The following is a 16,966-nucleotide window of genomic DNA, read 5'->3' on the forward strand; positions in this document are numbered from 1 at the left end:
GAAATCTACCATCAGAGCAGATTCCGGAGCAACTGGCCTACATTGATTTGGACTGTGTTTTAGATATCAGGTTTGCCTACATCATCTTCAAGAGAAGTTTCGTCTATAAAAGTTGTAACATATTAACTGAGTTAATCCCCCAGAACCAGGTAGCAAGCATTGAAGGGACAAGTAGCAAATTTAGAAGCAATATGAGAATGATTCTGTGTAACAAAAGTTCAAATGTGAAAAAAAATCAAATTTTCTCTTTTTATATTTCTTTGGGCACAATGCCTTCCGTGGGCCTTGGCACCACAATATGGGAGCTATGCTAGCGCTTCCTTTGGCAGAGGGCTAGATTTCTGCAATTTTAGCCATAGCACCTCTTTTCTCTGTTGTCATTTGATAGTCGAGATAAGATTCTCAATGACTTCCCTTCCTGGGCTGGCATCAAAAAATAATACAGAGATCTCAATCTCTCAGATTGATATGTTTGCAATAGAAGGAATCAGTGCCAGGCTTCATAAAATTTTATTACGAACTTTAGAAACGTACATTTATTCAATTTTGGCCTTTATTTACTCAAATATGGGTTACTTATGCCAATTTATAAACCCATAGAAAGGGTGATCGAAACTATATTTGACAATATGCAAAATGGAGGCTCATCAAATGTCTTCTTTACAAACTCAACACAGAAGCTGTGTTTCCCTTGCAGCTCTGGAAATTACTGTAGTAGTGTTACATTCAGAAAAACAAAAACAAACCTACTCTGTCAAACTTCAAAAACTGAAATTTTTGATCAAAATAAAAGAACAATTTTGTACTCAATACCCTAAATATAGATAAGAGACACAATACATCTCCCATGTTAGCAATTGTTGAGCATGGTCTGAAAACTAAAGTATCCAAAATGAATTATAGGCCATATGATAATACAATGCGTGTCTTAACAAAATGATTTACTGTTGAAGAATGACATTACTTTACATTTTGGCAATTAGGCAATAGGAAAGAAAAGGAAACCACCTCTAAAGTTTGTGAAATATGGCATACACAGTTTGACATAATTGCCCACACAAAACATTTTGCTTATGTTCTGCTTTGAATGGAGATCTAGAAATACAACTGGAGAAGTACAGAAGTTGGACTTCCATTGTCTTACTTTCCATTGCGTGCTGCGGAGATTTCAGAAGAAATACAAATATCTCTCCATGACATTTCTGCCATACACATTCTCTCACATGTTTCACAAATATTTTCAACAATTTATCTTAAAAATAATCAAATTTATCCATGAACTAAAAAATTATGGAATATCTACATGTTCCAATGAAATATTATCTTTCTAAATTCAACCAGATAGTATGGGAAAATGCATGATCTGATTTTGTGATTTTTATCATTGGGACACTGCAATAACTATCTCTCTGGATCCACAGATTCCTGTGGAAATAAAAAGTACCTCAGGAAAAATCAATATGTTGGGGAAATACAAATCTTCATTGTTATTTCCCTTATGAATTATACCATAACTCAGAAATTCATATTGGTTGGAGAGTGTAGATTCAAAATATGACGAAGAGTAATACTCTGGAATTTAATTTCTCATGTACTCTACTCTCGGTTCCTATTAGGTAGTACATATTTTTACTATTATGAATAATATTCACTTTAGTTAAATAAATATTGTTTCGAGTCAGATGGAACTGCTAGCTTGTGTTATCTTCTGAGGGCACACATCCATGGAGGGGCACTGTTTTATTGGCATTCTTACATTTCAATGTAGAAAATGCCCATAATTTACACACTGTTTTATCTTTCAATCTACCATATGAAAAATTCAAGCTATAATTACAAGCAGGTCTAAAACTTGAGACAATATCAAGATAAATCCCACTATCATTTTCTCTCTATTCCTGTGAATAAAATTTCTGTGATTCCCTAAAATAACGTGAACTAGACCATTTAAAATAATTTCCCAAAATAAACGGGTTCACATGTTTCCTTTCCTCTACTGTGACAGGCAGGTAAATATCAGCAAGTTCTGCAGGTAGAAAAATGCTCTGAGGGAAAATATAACTAAATACTTCAAAATCACATGTCTTATGTATGGTGATTTCCTCAGTTATATGACAAACAACCTGGTAGAATGGATTCATCTCTAATACTTTTTGAGGCTAGACACACGTGAAATGAAAAACATTGGTATCTCTGTCTACTTCACAGTTTAGGGTCACTTATAACAGTAGAAAGGTATAGCTTTTGCACTCATCAAATTGCATATTCTCCAGTCATTAATTTCTCCATCATACCAAACGATTAGTGTATCATCATGACAATTTTTGAGCGAATTTGGAAGTTTTTTTTAAATTATGGGAGTCTGAATTAACAAATTTCAAATCCTTTTTACAAATATGCAATACAGATTGAAAATATATAATGATCTTAAGGAGAATTTCCCACTCTTACAGATATGTCTTGCTGTGTCTTCATATTATAAGATGAGTAGGGATTATTATTCAGGAAACTGCTTCGTAGAGAACTTGTGCATTGCAGAGGAAAGGAATCATTGAGATTTTTGAGCATCAAAGTTCATGATTGGGGCTGTGGTTCAATAGTTAGCAAATTTCAGTAGTCCAGTGTCTAATGGCTATAAAGAAAAAGCAGAGGACATTAAACATATGATTGCTTTGACTAAATTAAAAGTATCTTGTACATCTCATTGTTGCAGTAGGTCCCCCTGCATCCGTATTTAAACAATTTGGTTTTTCCCTTCACTTCCACTAATTATACCAACATCAAATACAGTGAAAACAGGAGACATGCCACGGGGGACATACAAAGCAAAAAGAACTCATCTTATGAATGTATTAGAAACAAAAACAAGAAAAAGCACTTGAGTCCTTATATTGGTGTCATTTCAACTAACAGCAACTTATCTGAACGTTTCTGCTTCTCTCAAACATATACCAGTTATTGCAAATAAGGCAAAACATGTGAACTACATTTCTTTGGGTCTGGCTTACTTCACTTAATATAAGTTTTTCCAACTCTTTCCATTTCCTAACAAGTGGGGCAATGTCATTCTTTCTGATGGAGACATAGAATTCCATTGTGTATATATACCACATTTTCTTGATCCGTTCATCTACTGAGGGGCATCTGAGTTGGTTCCATATCTTAGCTATGATAAATAATGCTGCAATAAACATAGTTGTGCAGGTAGGTTTAGTATGGTCTTGTTTGTGATCATTTGGGTAAATGCCCACAAGTGGGATTGCTGGGTCATAGGGAAGCTCTATGTAGAGTCTTTTGAGGAACTTACACACTACTTTCCAAAGTGGTTGAACAAGTTTACATTCCCACCAACAATGCATAAGGTTCCTTTTTGTTCACATCCCCTCAAGCATCTGTTGTTATTAGAGTTCTTTACTATAGCCATTCTAAATGGAGTGAGGTGGTATCTTAATTTTTTTTGTTGTTGATTTGCATTTCTTTTATGGCTAGGGAGGTTCAACATTTCTTCCTATGCCTATTGTCCAACCTTCTTTCCTCTTCAAAGAAGTTTCTCTTCTCTTTAATACTTTATTAATTGGCAGTTGTTTCTTTGAAGATTTGTTGTTATAGGCTTTAGCATTTTGAGTTCCAGGTATAATTTAGATATGAGGCCCTTGTCCATTTTATGGCTAGTGAAGATCTTCTCCCAATCTGTGGGCATTGTATTAATCTGCTAGCTATGTCCATTGCCATGCAGAAGCTCTTCAAGTTTTTTATTTGACATTTTGTTATGGAGGAGAATTTACTTGGGTACAGTATTCTTGGTTGATAGTTGTTTATGTTTAAGGCATGGCATATGTCATTCCAGGCTCTTCTTGCTTTGTCTCTGCTGAAAAATCTGAGGTGATTCTAATTGGTTTCCCGTTATAGTTGATTGATCTTTTCTCCTAGACACCTTAAAAAGGATCTTTTCCTTGGTCTGAATTGATCTTGTGCATATTATACTGTGAAGGTGGGAAGTCCAGTTCTGGTCTGCTCTATTTGGGGTTATAAATCCTTCTTGTATCTGAATGGGCCTATCGTTTTGCATTTTGGGGAAGTTCTCTGCTAGGATCCTTTTAAATAAATTTCCTAGACCATTAATCTCTCTCTCTAAATATTGAATGGATCTATCATATTTCTTGGATTTGTCTTTGATAGTTGTATATTCTTTCTCTACAATATCTATGCTGTCTTCAATCCCCAAGGTTTGATTTTCTGCATGGTCTAACCTACTGTCAAGGCTATTTTTTTTATTTCTTTGATGGCTTCAAATTCTTTGTTGGATCTTTTATTTAGATCTTGTGTGAAATTCTTTACTTCCTTAATTTGTTGTTCGGGGTTTATTCTGAAATCACTTAGTTGATTCCTTCTGCTGTGCTCCATTCCTCATTCCCTTTTGGTCTTCCAGAATTCTTTCATGGTCTGTTTAAGTGTGCATGATTGCCTCTATTAATCTCATCCCACTCTCCCACTTCCTGTATTAGTCTTGGATTAGATTTCTCATGTTCATACAATTCCTGTTTTTCTCTTTAACTGTCCTCAGCCTGCTCCCTCATTTCCTGTGTTTCTCTGAGTGTTCTCAAACTGATCATGCCATTCCTGTATCAATCTTTGAGTAGCTTCCTCACAAGCATTAGATTCCTGTATTAATTTTGGGCTGTCTCCTCTTGCTCCCTATTACACTCATACTGAGTCCTTTGCAGGTTTTCAATCTTTTCATACCACATGTTTACCAATCGTGTTTGTAGAACTTTTTGGAAACTCTCCTCTGGAATACTTATTAACTTGTTCTGTCACCTGATTATCAAGAATAGGAGTTGATGTACCCAACTTTCAAATTTTCTTGTGTTTCTCCAGCTTTTTCTGCCCATTTGGTATGAAAATAACACCAATTTTGTGTTAGAGCATTATTTTAAAGCAAGCTTCAAACAGAATCCTGTAGTTGCACAGTAAAAATGGCTGCAGATAAAATCTAGTTCAATAGACACAATCTATTCAATGTCAAACAACTATGGATTATTGGGCTAAGAAGAGGAAAGAAGGATTTAGCAAGCAAGAAATTATTAGGTTAAAGGAGAATGGTGGAGAAAAATAGGATTAGAGGGATGTGGAGAAGTAAAAGGAAAGTAATTTAACCATGTCCTAATTCCAGAGAGGAAAATGGATTAGACAGTATGATAGGAAAAAGATTTTTAAAAAAAGGAATAAAAATGGAAAAACAAAAATTTTAAATTAAAAAGTGAAACACATAAAATAATGTAAGTCTAAAGTAGTTATATTGAGGGAAGAAAGGGATCGGATGAGAGGAAGGGAGGCACACTAAGGAGACATGAAAAACTAAAAAATAAAATTTCTTAAAAGTAGTTATTAATTATACTATTATTAATTATATAGGTATAAAAAGAAAATACTCTATTAAAGTAGTGAAGCCTAAGATCTTGTGAATCAAGTAATCAATTTCTGCATTAAATATGTAAACAATGGAGGATAAACTCTAATGTTCAAAGATGGGTGTATATCTCGAGATGAGCAAAACTGTAATTAAGTCATCCAATAAAGAAAGAGAAAAACATGAAAAGAATGAAAAGAAGGACCCAAATGTCAAAAAAAATAAAAACAAAAAATTACCCACACACCCATATATAACCTAAAACTTTTGAAGGAAAAAAACAGATTAATTGAAAACACTTCTCAATTAAATTTTAAAAAGGTACATAAAGAGTTCTTTGATATATTTTTTTGCGGGGAGGGGATGGGAAGGTCTTGTATCTCCCCTAAGTCCATAAGCAGTCTATTGGTAGGGTCTCTGTTGTACTTGTGGTGTTTGGTTTTCCTGTGGCTTGATGGGTTTCTTAAGTCAGTTTGTTTGAGCAGGCAGAAAAATGCTCTTCTTTACCCAGGATTTTGTGATCCTCTTCCCAGGCTACTTCAGTGGTAGGGAGATCTGCATTGAGTTTCACAAAAGAGGAAGATGGCTATTTCCTCTAGTTTGGAAATGCTGTGAAGAGGCTAGGTTCTGAGTAGGGTTGAGGCCTTTCAGCAAACAGCTTTTTCCTGAGGGGCTATTTCTGAAACACTCACATATCCCAGCCTGGTGTAAATCTCAGGGTTTATATTTACTGAGTTTCAATGTTTTGTCTATGCTTCTGTAGAGAGGGTCAGTCTCTGGCTTTGTATACCCAGTGAATAAAGTCACTCCTCCAGGTGCAAAGCGACATGTTCCTGGGCAGAGTGACATTGCCCTGTCTGGTGCTGAGCCTGGCAGATCAGGATAGGTTCTTGTGACATGACTATTTTGTTTTCTTCTAAGGCCTGAGTTGGAGCTAGATGCTCAGCTAGGCTTTTGTCAATAATAATGATGGAGTTCTCCATGGTGGGGGAGGGGTGGCCTTCCCTCCTGTGCTTCCTGAGGAGTGAGGATGTCTGGGTTCTATCCACTCCAGATTCGTGGTTCCTGGAACATCTCTGGTCTGTGTACTGCAGGATGAAAATATCTGCTACTTGTCCATTCTTGCTGGTTTTGAATAGAATCCACAACCCTGCTGTGTCTGGCACTTTTGTCCTGAACTCTCTCTGTTGTAGGTATGGAGGCTACAGCTGCCACCACTGCCACCACTGCCTCTACAGTTGGGGCTACCAGCAAGTGGTCCTATCTGTCTTCTTGCCTGGATTTTCCCTTTCTGGCCAAACTCGGTAATGTGATGGCACAACTTGGTGTGATTCTTTAGCCTAGGACTGCTCACTGGAACACTAAATCTGCTTTCTATGCAAGAGCTTGTTTAGCCTCCAGCTTCTCCTCTGTCATCTTCCTCTCCCTCCTAGGCAGTTGTTTCTTTGAGTATTTGTTCTTATAGAATTGACATTTTCAATTTTCAAATATATTTTATATATGAGGCTGTTGCCATTGTATAGCTAGTGAAGATCTTCTCCCAATCTGTATGCTTTCTTCTGATCTTGCTAGCTATGTATAGTTTGCCAGGCAAAAGCTCTGCAGCTTCATGCAATTTGATTTGTCCATCTATTCTTTGATTTGTGGTGTTTCTGTGTCAAGGAGACCTAGGGTTTCTCCAATTGCTTGCTGTGATGTTTTCAGGATGTCAGCTTTGACTTTCAGGTCTTTGATCCACTTGGAGGTGATTCTGATGATTAACCAATTTTGCCAGCACCATTTACTGAAGAGGCTGTCTTTCATTCTATTCTTTTAGCTCCCTTATCAAAGATTAGTGGCTATTGGTCTTTGGGTTCATTTCTTGGATTTCAATCTTATTCCATTGGTTCTTAGGTCTGTTCTTGTGCAAGTACCAAGATATTTTGATTACTATTAGGTTGTAGTAGAATTTAAAATTTGGTATTGATATTCCTTCAGCACAGTTCTTTCTCTTAAGGATTTTTTTCGCTATTCAGGGTCTTTTATTGTTTCATATAAATTTTTGGATTGCTGCTTCTACTTCATTGAAAAATGAAGTTGAATATTGATTATTTGCAATGAATTTATAGATAGCCATGGGAAGTATTGTCATTTTCACTGCTGATCCTTCAAATCCAATAGCATGAAAGGTTTTCCACTTCCTAAGTTCACCTTTGATATGCTTTTCAAATAATTTAAGTTTTCATCATAGAGATCCTTCGCTTCCCTGGTTAAGTTAACTCCTAAGTATATTATTTTTGTGATGGTATTACAAAAGGAGTAGCTTTACTGATTTCAGTAGCTCTCTTCCCATTGTTGGCATACAGTAAAGCCATTGCTTTCTGAGGGCTAATTTTATGCACTGCTACTTTGCCAAAATTTCAGATCAGCTTAAATAACTTGTGAGTAGAGTCCAGGAGATTCTTAAATATGACATCATATCATCCACAAAGAGGGAGAGTTTTACTTCATCTATCTCTGTTTGGTTCTCCTTTATATGTGCATCATCTTATTGATGTAGCAAGGCATACTAATACTAAATTGAAGAGAAGTGGAGAGAGTTGACATCCTTAACTCAATCCTGGTTTTAGAGAAAATGGCTTTAGTTTACATCATCTAGGTAAATGCTTGCTGTAGGTTTGTCTTAGATAGCCTTTATTATATTGACGAATGTTGCATGAATTCCTAATTTTTCCAAAGCCTTCTTCAAAAATTGGTGTTGGATCTTGTCAAATATTAATTCTGCATCTATTAAGAAAATCATTTGGTTCTTATCCTTGCTCTTCAGAAGTGATAATTTGTAATAATCGATTTGCATATATTGAAACAGCTTTGCATCCCTGAAGAGAATCCTGTTGTTGATTGTTTCTATGATTTTTTTGGATTCTAATTCAATCAATTTTGTTGAAATTTTAATTGTTTCCATCTACTGGATTGGAGTTTAGTTTGCTGTTGTTTTTCAAGGAGGATCAGATGTCTCATTAAATTGTTGTTTTCACATTTCTCCAAATTGTTGATGAAGGAACTCGGAGCTATAAACTTGCCTCTGAGTAATGCCTTTCCTGTGTCCCAGAGGAACTGGTAATTTGTGTGTTCATTTTTGTTGAATAACATGAACATTTGAATTTCCTCTCTAATCTTTTACATGGGCCACTGGTGATTCAGCAATGTTTTGCTTAGCCTCCATGTGCTAAAAGAGACTTTCTTTGCTGGGTTTTGGTATTGAATTCTAATTTTATTCCACTAAGTATGAGATAATGCAGGAAATAATTTCAATGTTTGTGAATATGGACAAGTTTTCTTTGTGACCTAAAATGTGCTATATTTTGGAAAATGTTTCATGTCCTACTGAGAAGACTGTGTATTCTGATGTTGCTGGGTGAAATATTCTGTCAAATCTCGTCTGTTAAATGTAGTTGGTCTATGCAGTTGTTTAGACCTGTGGTTTCTCCGATCAATTTTTGCCAAGTTGATCAATTTAGAGGGGATAATGGTGTGTTAAAGTCTCCAACAATTAAAGTCTTTGGATCTAAGTGAGATTTGAGGAAAAGTAGGGTTTCTTGAATAAATTTGGGTTCTCCGTTGTTTGGCGAATAGATATTTAGAATTTTAATATCCTCTTGAAGGATAAATCCCATAACTTGTTTGTAGGGACCTTTTTATCATTTCTCATTAATTTTATTTTGAAGTCTTTTTTATCTGATATTTGGATTACAACCCCTATTGGTATATAGGTACTGTTTACTCGCTAGATATTATTACAGCCTTTCAATTTCAGAATATCTGTTTTTATGGGCAAGTTGTGATTTTGAAAGCAGCAGGTAGAAGAATCGTGCTTTTTAATGCATCTAGAAATGATATGTCGGTTAATCGCAGAGTTTAGTCCATTAATATTGAGCGTTAGAACTAATGATGTTTGGTAGTTCCTGACATGTAGCTCACATTATTGGGGGATGTGACAGCTGGGTTCTTCCTATGGTATTTTGATTCTCAGTTTGGGTGTGGTTTCTTGGCCTTTATAATGCTCTTGTTAGTTTTCTATGTGTAGGACATCTTAAGTATATTTGTAGGGCTAGTTTTGTTCCATATATTGTTTGAGTTTTTCTTTGCTATGGCAGGTTGCTTTTTTTATTCCATTATAAAGGAGAGTTCACGTGGGTACAGTATTCTTGCTTGATAGTTTGTCTTTAGAGCATGCCATATATCATTCCAGGCTCTTCTTGCTTTGCTTGATTCTACTGAGAAATCTTTGGTTATTCTAATTGTTTTTCCTTTTTGAATGATTGATATTTCTCCCTGACAGCTTTAAGGATTCTTTGCTTTCTCTGAATTGATCCTATATGTATTATACTGTGTTGGTGGTGGGTCCTGTTTTTGTCTGATCTATTTGGGGTTCTAAAAGGCCTAGGTTTTTGCATATTAGGTTAGTTCTCTGTCAGGATCCTGTTAAATAAATTTCGTAGAACATTAACTACTGTCTCTATGTGCTCTTCTACACGCATTTTCCTCACATTAGGCTTTCTGAAGGTGTTTTCAAAATATGCAATAGACCTATCATATGTCTTGGATATGTCTTGTAGTATAGTTGTATTTTCTTTCTCTGTGTTACTTAGGCTGTCTTCAATCCTAAAGATTCAGTCTTCTGCATGGTTAACCTACTGTCAAAACTTTCTATTTTGTGTTTCATTTCCTTTCCTTTAATTAGTCTGCTTTTATGACTTCAAATTCTTTTTTGGAGCTTTGTTTTTGATTTTGAAAGGACTTCATTAATTCCTTAATTTGGATTTCATGAATGACTCCATTGAACTTTGTTTATTCTCATCCAGCTTGCACAATGCCTGAATTCTTCTTTGATTAGGTTCCTCATGCTCAGGAAATTCCTGTCTTTCTCTTTGGCTATACTCTGCCTGCTCCGGCAATTCCTGTAGTATTCTTTGACTCTCAAGGTCAGGAGTTCTTTTTTTGTCAGCTTGATTATGCTCACGAAGTGACTGTGTTAAACTTTGGTTAGCCTCTTCTTGTTCCCTGTCATGCTCACACTGAGTTCTTTGCAGGCATTCTATCTTATTCAACAATCTTATTATTCAACATGTTTCCCAGTGTTTCTAGAACTTCTGGGCAATTCTCTGGATTATTCATTAACTGTTCTGTCACCAGATACCATGAGTGGTAGTTGAGGCACCTGGACTTGCCATTTTTCTTGTGTTTCTCTGGCTTGTTCTGCCCACTTGTTATGAACCAATTTACTGCTAGGACTGTTTTAAGGCAAGCATCAACCACAGCCCTTTAGTTGTACAGATTGATTGATTCAGTCAAAATGGCTGCAGATACAATCTATTTCAACACATACAATCTAATTCAATATCAAACTACTATGGATTATTGGGCCAAGAACATCAAAAAGTTATTCAGCAGACAAGAAATTAATAGGTTTAGGGAGAATCATAGTGAAATATAGAATTAGAGCAATGAAATAAAAATATATATTTAAAATTAAAAAAGAAACATTGTTACTTTTCAGAAAGGGCTAAAATACACACATGGTCTGATTGTGAATGCCTGGGAAACAGAAAGAGCATTGGACAGCAAAATATTACAACTAAACACACAGGTCAAAAATCTGTAACAAAAAATGAACTAAAATGAAAAACAAGAAAGAAAACTAGTAAAGAAAAGACTTAACAGACTATTGGGATCCTCACTTGAAAGGTAATGCAAAAGTAGTATGTCCCAGTGGAAAATGTGAAGGTATGAAAAAATTCTCAATAGCAGCGTTGAGAATTTCAAGGTGGAGCTGAAAAGCAAAGTTGCTGTGACAAGGAGCAGCAGTTGGACAGCCAAAGGAACTCTCCTGTGACTCTGGAAGCACACTTGCAACTTGAGGAGTTTGAAAAGGAGATTGGGATCATGAAAGGGAGCTTTCATGAGAGAAAAGGAGGAGGATAAAAAGGGAGAAGTCTCCAATGTTCCAGACTGAGTTTAAGGATACTAATCAAGTGTTAAAGGAACTAGAGTCCCCCGATGTTCAGGGAAACCACTGAGCTAATTACGTAGGTGGGTAGACCACACTAAAAATAGTAGATAACATTGAAAGAAGCAAAAAGAGTGGTAACAGGGTGTAAATATGGAGACATATGTGTTGTAGCAGAATTTCAATGTAATAACGTGATAGAATGGTCACAATCTCTGGCAGTGTGATATCACAATGGTTATGATGTCACTGTGGATTTCTGATGTCACTTGTCATACCTGAAATATGAGGTCCAGAACAGATTATGAGCTCAGAAAGATCCTAAGATATCAAAATAACAGCATATCAGAGATGATTTGAAGAAAGGAAATGTTTGTTATATCTCAGTGGATTAGTGATGTCCCAATGGAAATGTGACATCAGAAGGGATTGTGATATCACTATGTTTATCAGATCACAATGAGTTTCACAGATCAACATGCCACATTTGAAATAGAATGGAATTGCAGAATAGGCATTCACAATGCTTCTATGACCTCACAATGACATTGTGATATCCTAATTCTATGTTGTCATTGTGTTTTTGTGATATCACATTGAACTGATGGTGTCATAATGACAATGTGGTTTTACACTGGTGATGATGTCACAGGGATTTGTGACATTACAATAGCATGTCATCTCAATTGTCTTTTGTTAATGAGGACATGAGTACACATGTGGATTTTCAAAGTTGCTAAGAGGTTATAGTAGGACTGGGATGTCACAATGTGATCATGATTTCAGAACAGCAATGCAATGTCACAATAGTTTTGTCACAGTGATGATGAGGTTACAATGGGTTTGTAATATAGCTAAAAGTTTGTGATATCACAATGACATGTCCAGTTCATTTTTATCAGTGTTCAGTGCAGCTGAAGGGCCCCTCTGTTGAATGATCTTCCCAGTTTTCCTCTGATTTGGTGTATTCCTTCTAGTTTCCCTCAGAATTGCACATATATGCCATATATTTGGTCAGTAGAATTAGGTAATTATTTAACAATATAACAAGATGAGTGGAGGTCATTGGTTCTAGGGACCTGTTTACTTTGTCATATCTCCATACATTTTGTATTTTACATTCACATATCAGGGACATCATACCATTTGTCTCTTTACTCTTGGCTTACCTCCATCAAAATAACTTTTTCTAAATCCCATGCATTTTCCATTATTTTCTCCTTTCTAATGACTTTGTAATATTCTATGGTATACAAGCGAAACAATTTTTGGGTCCATTCACCTGCACTGGGGCTTTTGGGGTTCTTTTTATATCTTGGCTACTGTGAACCGTGCACCAATGAATGTGGAGATGCATGTGTCCCTGTATACTGCTTCCTATTGCTCAGGGTAGATTCTGAGGCATGGTATGACTGGGTCATAGTGGAAGTTTATATTTAGTTTTCAGAGGTATCTCCATTCTGTTTTCAAAGTGTTTTTATTAGTGTAAATTCCCAACAGCAGTGCAGTAGGGTTCCTCTTTCTCGGCTTCCATTCCAGCATTTGTCATTGGCTGAATTTAGTCTGTGGACCATTCTGATTGGGTAAGATGATATCTCAGGGTTGTTCTTATTTGCATTTTCTTTACAGACAAGTAGAATGAACATTTCCTCATATGTTTCTTTGCTATTTTTATCTCTTCTAGAAGTCTGTCTTGAGTTCCCTTGGTCATTTAGAAATTGGTTTGTTAGTTTTTGGAAGGATCATGTTCTTGAGTTCCCTGTATATACTGGATATATCATGGGTAAATTGTTTTCCCAATTAGTTGTCTGTCTTTCCAGTTTGAGTTCTATGTCTTTAGCCATGAAGAAACTTTTTAAAGTAGTCCCATTTGTGGAATCTCTTCAAAATGTTTTGACCCTGTCACTCTGTTCAGGAAATTCTTGCCTGTGCCTATAACTTCGTGTCTGTCCTTCTCTGTCCTGAAGTAATTTCCGAAATTCACATTTGTTGTTAAGGTCTTCATTTTGAGTTGATGTAGGGTCCATTTTTAACTTTCTGCTTGTGGCTACCAAGTTTCTCCTGCACCAGTAGTTGAGGAAGCAACAGTTCTTCACTGCATGTCTTTGGCTTCTTTGTCTAATATCAGCTGACTGTAAGAATGTGGTTTTATTTCTGGACCTTCTAATCCATTCCAATGGACTTGGGGCCTGTTTTTTGCCAGTACCAAGTTTTTCTCTTTATTATCAAGGCTCTACATTATAGTTTGAGAGCCGTATCATTTCTCCAGTGTTGTGGTTTCTGCATGGAATGGTTTTGGCTATGAATTTTTGGACTGTTTTCTCAGGTTTAATATATTACATAATTGGGATTTTAATGGGAATTGAATTGAATTTGTATATTAATTTAGGCAGTATGGTCATTTTCCTCATATTAAATCTGCCTATCTAAATCATGGAAGATCTCTCCATTTCCTGGAGTCCGCTATGATTTCTTTCTTTAAGTTTTTATAGTTTTCATTAAATATTTTCTTTACATCTCTGGCTAGGTTAGTTCCTAAATATTTTAATTTTTTGAGGTTATTGTGAATGAGGATCTTTGCTTGATTTCCCTTCCTGCTTGTATGTTCTTAGAGTACAGAAAGGCAAATGATCTTGTGGGTTAATTTTGTATCCTGCTACATTGCTGAACTGGTTTACAAGTTCTAAAAGTTTGAGGCTGGAGTTTTTGGGACCAATGAGGAATATTATAATGTCATCTGCAGAAAGGAATAGTTTCAATTCCTCCTTTTCTATGCAGATCCCTTTAATGTCTTTTGTTTGTTTTACTACTCTAAGGATTCCAGAACTGTAATAAAGTGAAGTGGGGAGAGTGAGCGTCCTCGCCTTCTTCCTGATTTTAAGAGAATTGTTTGTTGTTTTTCCAATTAAATATAATATTGGCTATTGGTCTGTCATATATAGATTTTACTGTTTCAAAGAATGTTTCAACTATACCTATACTCTCAAGATCTTTTAACATGAATGAATATTGTATTTTATCTAAGGCCTTTTCCATGTAAATGGAACTAATTATGTCGTTCTTGAGCTTGGATCTGTTGGTGTGATGGAATACATTTATTGATTTACGTATGTTCAACCCTACCATCATTTCTGGGATGAAGTCTGCTTGATCATGATATATGATTTTTTTATATGTTTCTGAATTCTGTTGGATAAGTTTTTGAGGAGATTTACATCTATGTTCATCAAGGAGATTTTTCTATAGTTCTCTATTTTGTTGGGTCTTTGCCTGGTTTGGGCATGAATGTGATATTGGCTTCATAGAATTCGTTCTATTTTTTGTGTGTTTGCTTGTTTTCTGAAGAGTTTGAGGTGTGGGTATTAGTTCCTGTTTAAAGATTTTATCATATACCTTTGTTCTTTGGCTTTTCCTTTTTTGAAGATGTCTGATTGTTTCTTCTATCTCATTGTAAGTTATTGGATTATTTTAATTGATGTATTTCTTCTATGTTCAGTATGGGAAATTTTTATTTCTGTAAATTTCAGCCATTTCTGTTAAGTTATTCTCCCTTACTGAGTTTAGATTCTGGAAATAATTCTTTAGAATTGAATGTCAATTAATTGTTATACTTTTTCTCATGGAATCTCTGATCTTATTGATTTTAATTTCCTCTCTTCTTCTTTTAATCTTGCCAGCATTTTTTTCAGGTGAACAGCTTTTTGTTTTTGCTAAATTTATTTATAGATTTCATAGTCTCTATTTTGGTAATTTCAGCTCTTATTTTCATTTTTCTCACTCCATTTAGTAACTTTAGGTTCAATTTGTTCATGCTTTGATAAAAGTTTTACTTCCAACATGACATTATTTACTTGCTCTGTCTCTACTTTTCGATGTATTCACTGAGAGGAAGATTTTGCCCCTCAACTCTTCTTTTGCCATGCCCTACAGGTTTCTTTGGGATTTGTATTAATTTTCATTGAATTTTAGAAACTTTTACTTTTTTCTTTAATTTCTCCTGTTACAGAGGTGTTGCTCAGAAGTATGTGTTCAATTTCCATGTATTTCATTAATTCTATGGTGTGCTTTGATATTGAGAACTAGCTTGATTCCACTGTAGCCAAACAGATTACAGGGGAATATGTCCATCCACATTTACTTGCTTAATGCCTTTCTATGAATTATGATATAGTCTATTTTGAAGAAAGTTCCATGGGCTGCTGAGAAGAATGTGTACTGGATTGTTGTAGGGTGGAAAACATCATTCATGCCAATTAATTCTACTTAAGATATGGCATCATTGAATTCAGAGGCTTCTTTGTCAATCCTGTCATTGGTAGATCTTTCCTTTGGTGAGAGTGGAGAATTAACATGTCCCAGTATTATTGTATTTGTATCTATTTTATTCTGTAAGTCTGAGAGTATTTAACAAACATACTTGGGTGCATCAAGGTTTGAGGAGTATAAGTTGATGAGGTTACTATCTTCTTCTTGAATTGTTCCCTGAATTAATATGTAGTGTTCTTCTTTGTCTTTTTCTATGTTGGTTCTCAGAGTACTGCATCTAATTTTGTATGCAACTCCTGTTTGAAAATCCTGTATGTCTTTTGATAGTTCATTTTTTTGTTCTTCAAATTTCTGATCTATGTCTTGCTTTCATAATTGAACATTATCTCTAAAATCTCTTGGATGTACTATTTGTCTTCCATTTCTGTTTTGCTTTCACTGGGACTCTTTTCTGGGTGTCTGTTGGTATCTGGGTTTGGCTTTCTATCTTGGCTCTTGATGAATTTTGTAATTTTTTGCTGTGAGTTTTGCATGAGGTTTCAGGGATTATTGGAGCACAATTGCAAACTCTGATTACTTTGGTCAATAGCTAGCTGACTTTCTTGGTTCTTGGTTGATTCCTGGACCAATTGAGAAAACTCACTCTCAGCCTTGAGTTTGACTGAGTCTTTACCTGGTCTCAGTTCTGTTAGGAGAGAGGCCTACCTACAGATTATAATCTGATGCACATAGGACTCTCAGTTGTCTTCTGGAGATCACAGGCAGTTCCCATCTTCAACCAAGGACTAAGCAGCCTACACTGCTCCTGCTCCCTCCTATGGGTGCTCTTGGCTCCAGTTGCTGGAGTCCTCTAGGAATTCCGGAGAGTAATAATGTGTTAGTACCCTAAGCTGTCCAATCACCACCCGCCGATGTTATATAGGCCAGGTACTGGTGAGATTTGTGCTTCTGGTTCCATCTCCCAGGACACACAGGTTTTTTGCCATCACAAGAATGGTTCCTAGGGTTGGATTTTCCCTTCATTCCACCCTCTTCTGAGGCATGTATTCAGCTTTTCATTTCAATCATGACTGGTGGGTTGTGTGGCTCAAGAACCCTTTCCCAAGTCCTGGCCCTGGCTCCTGTGGCACAATATTTGGGCTCAGGTGGGACCTGTTATGCTGGATTTCCCGCTTTGAGTATACAGTTCGGATTTCTTCTACTGACTCTTGTCCCCCATATGTGCTGTTCCTGGCTTGAGCTTTTATGCTTCCTCCCCAGGGCACTCTTGGTCAAGCTTGGTGGGCTGGTTGTACTACACA

Source organism: Dipodomys spectabilis, unplaced genomic scaffold, assembly GCF_019054845.1.
Source record: "Dipodomys spectabilis isolate Male_0828 unplaced genomic scaffold, ASM1905484v1 ptg000533l, whole genome shotgun sequence".
Taxonomy (NCBI): Eukaryota; Metazoa; Chordata; class Mammalia; order Rodentia; family Heteromyidae; genus Dipodomys; species Dipodomys spectabilis.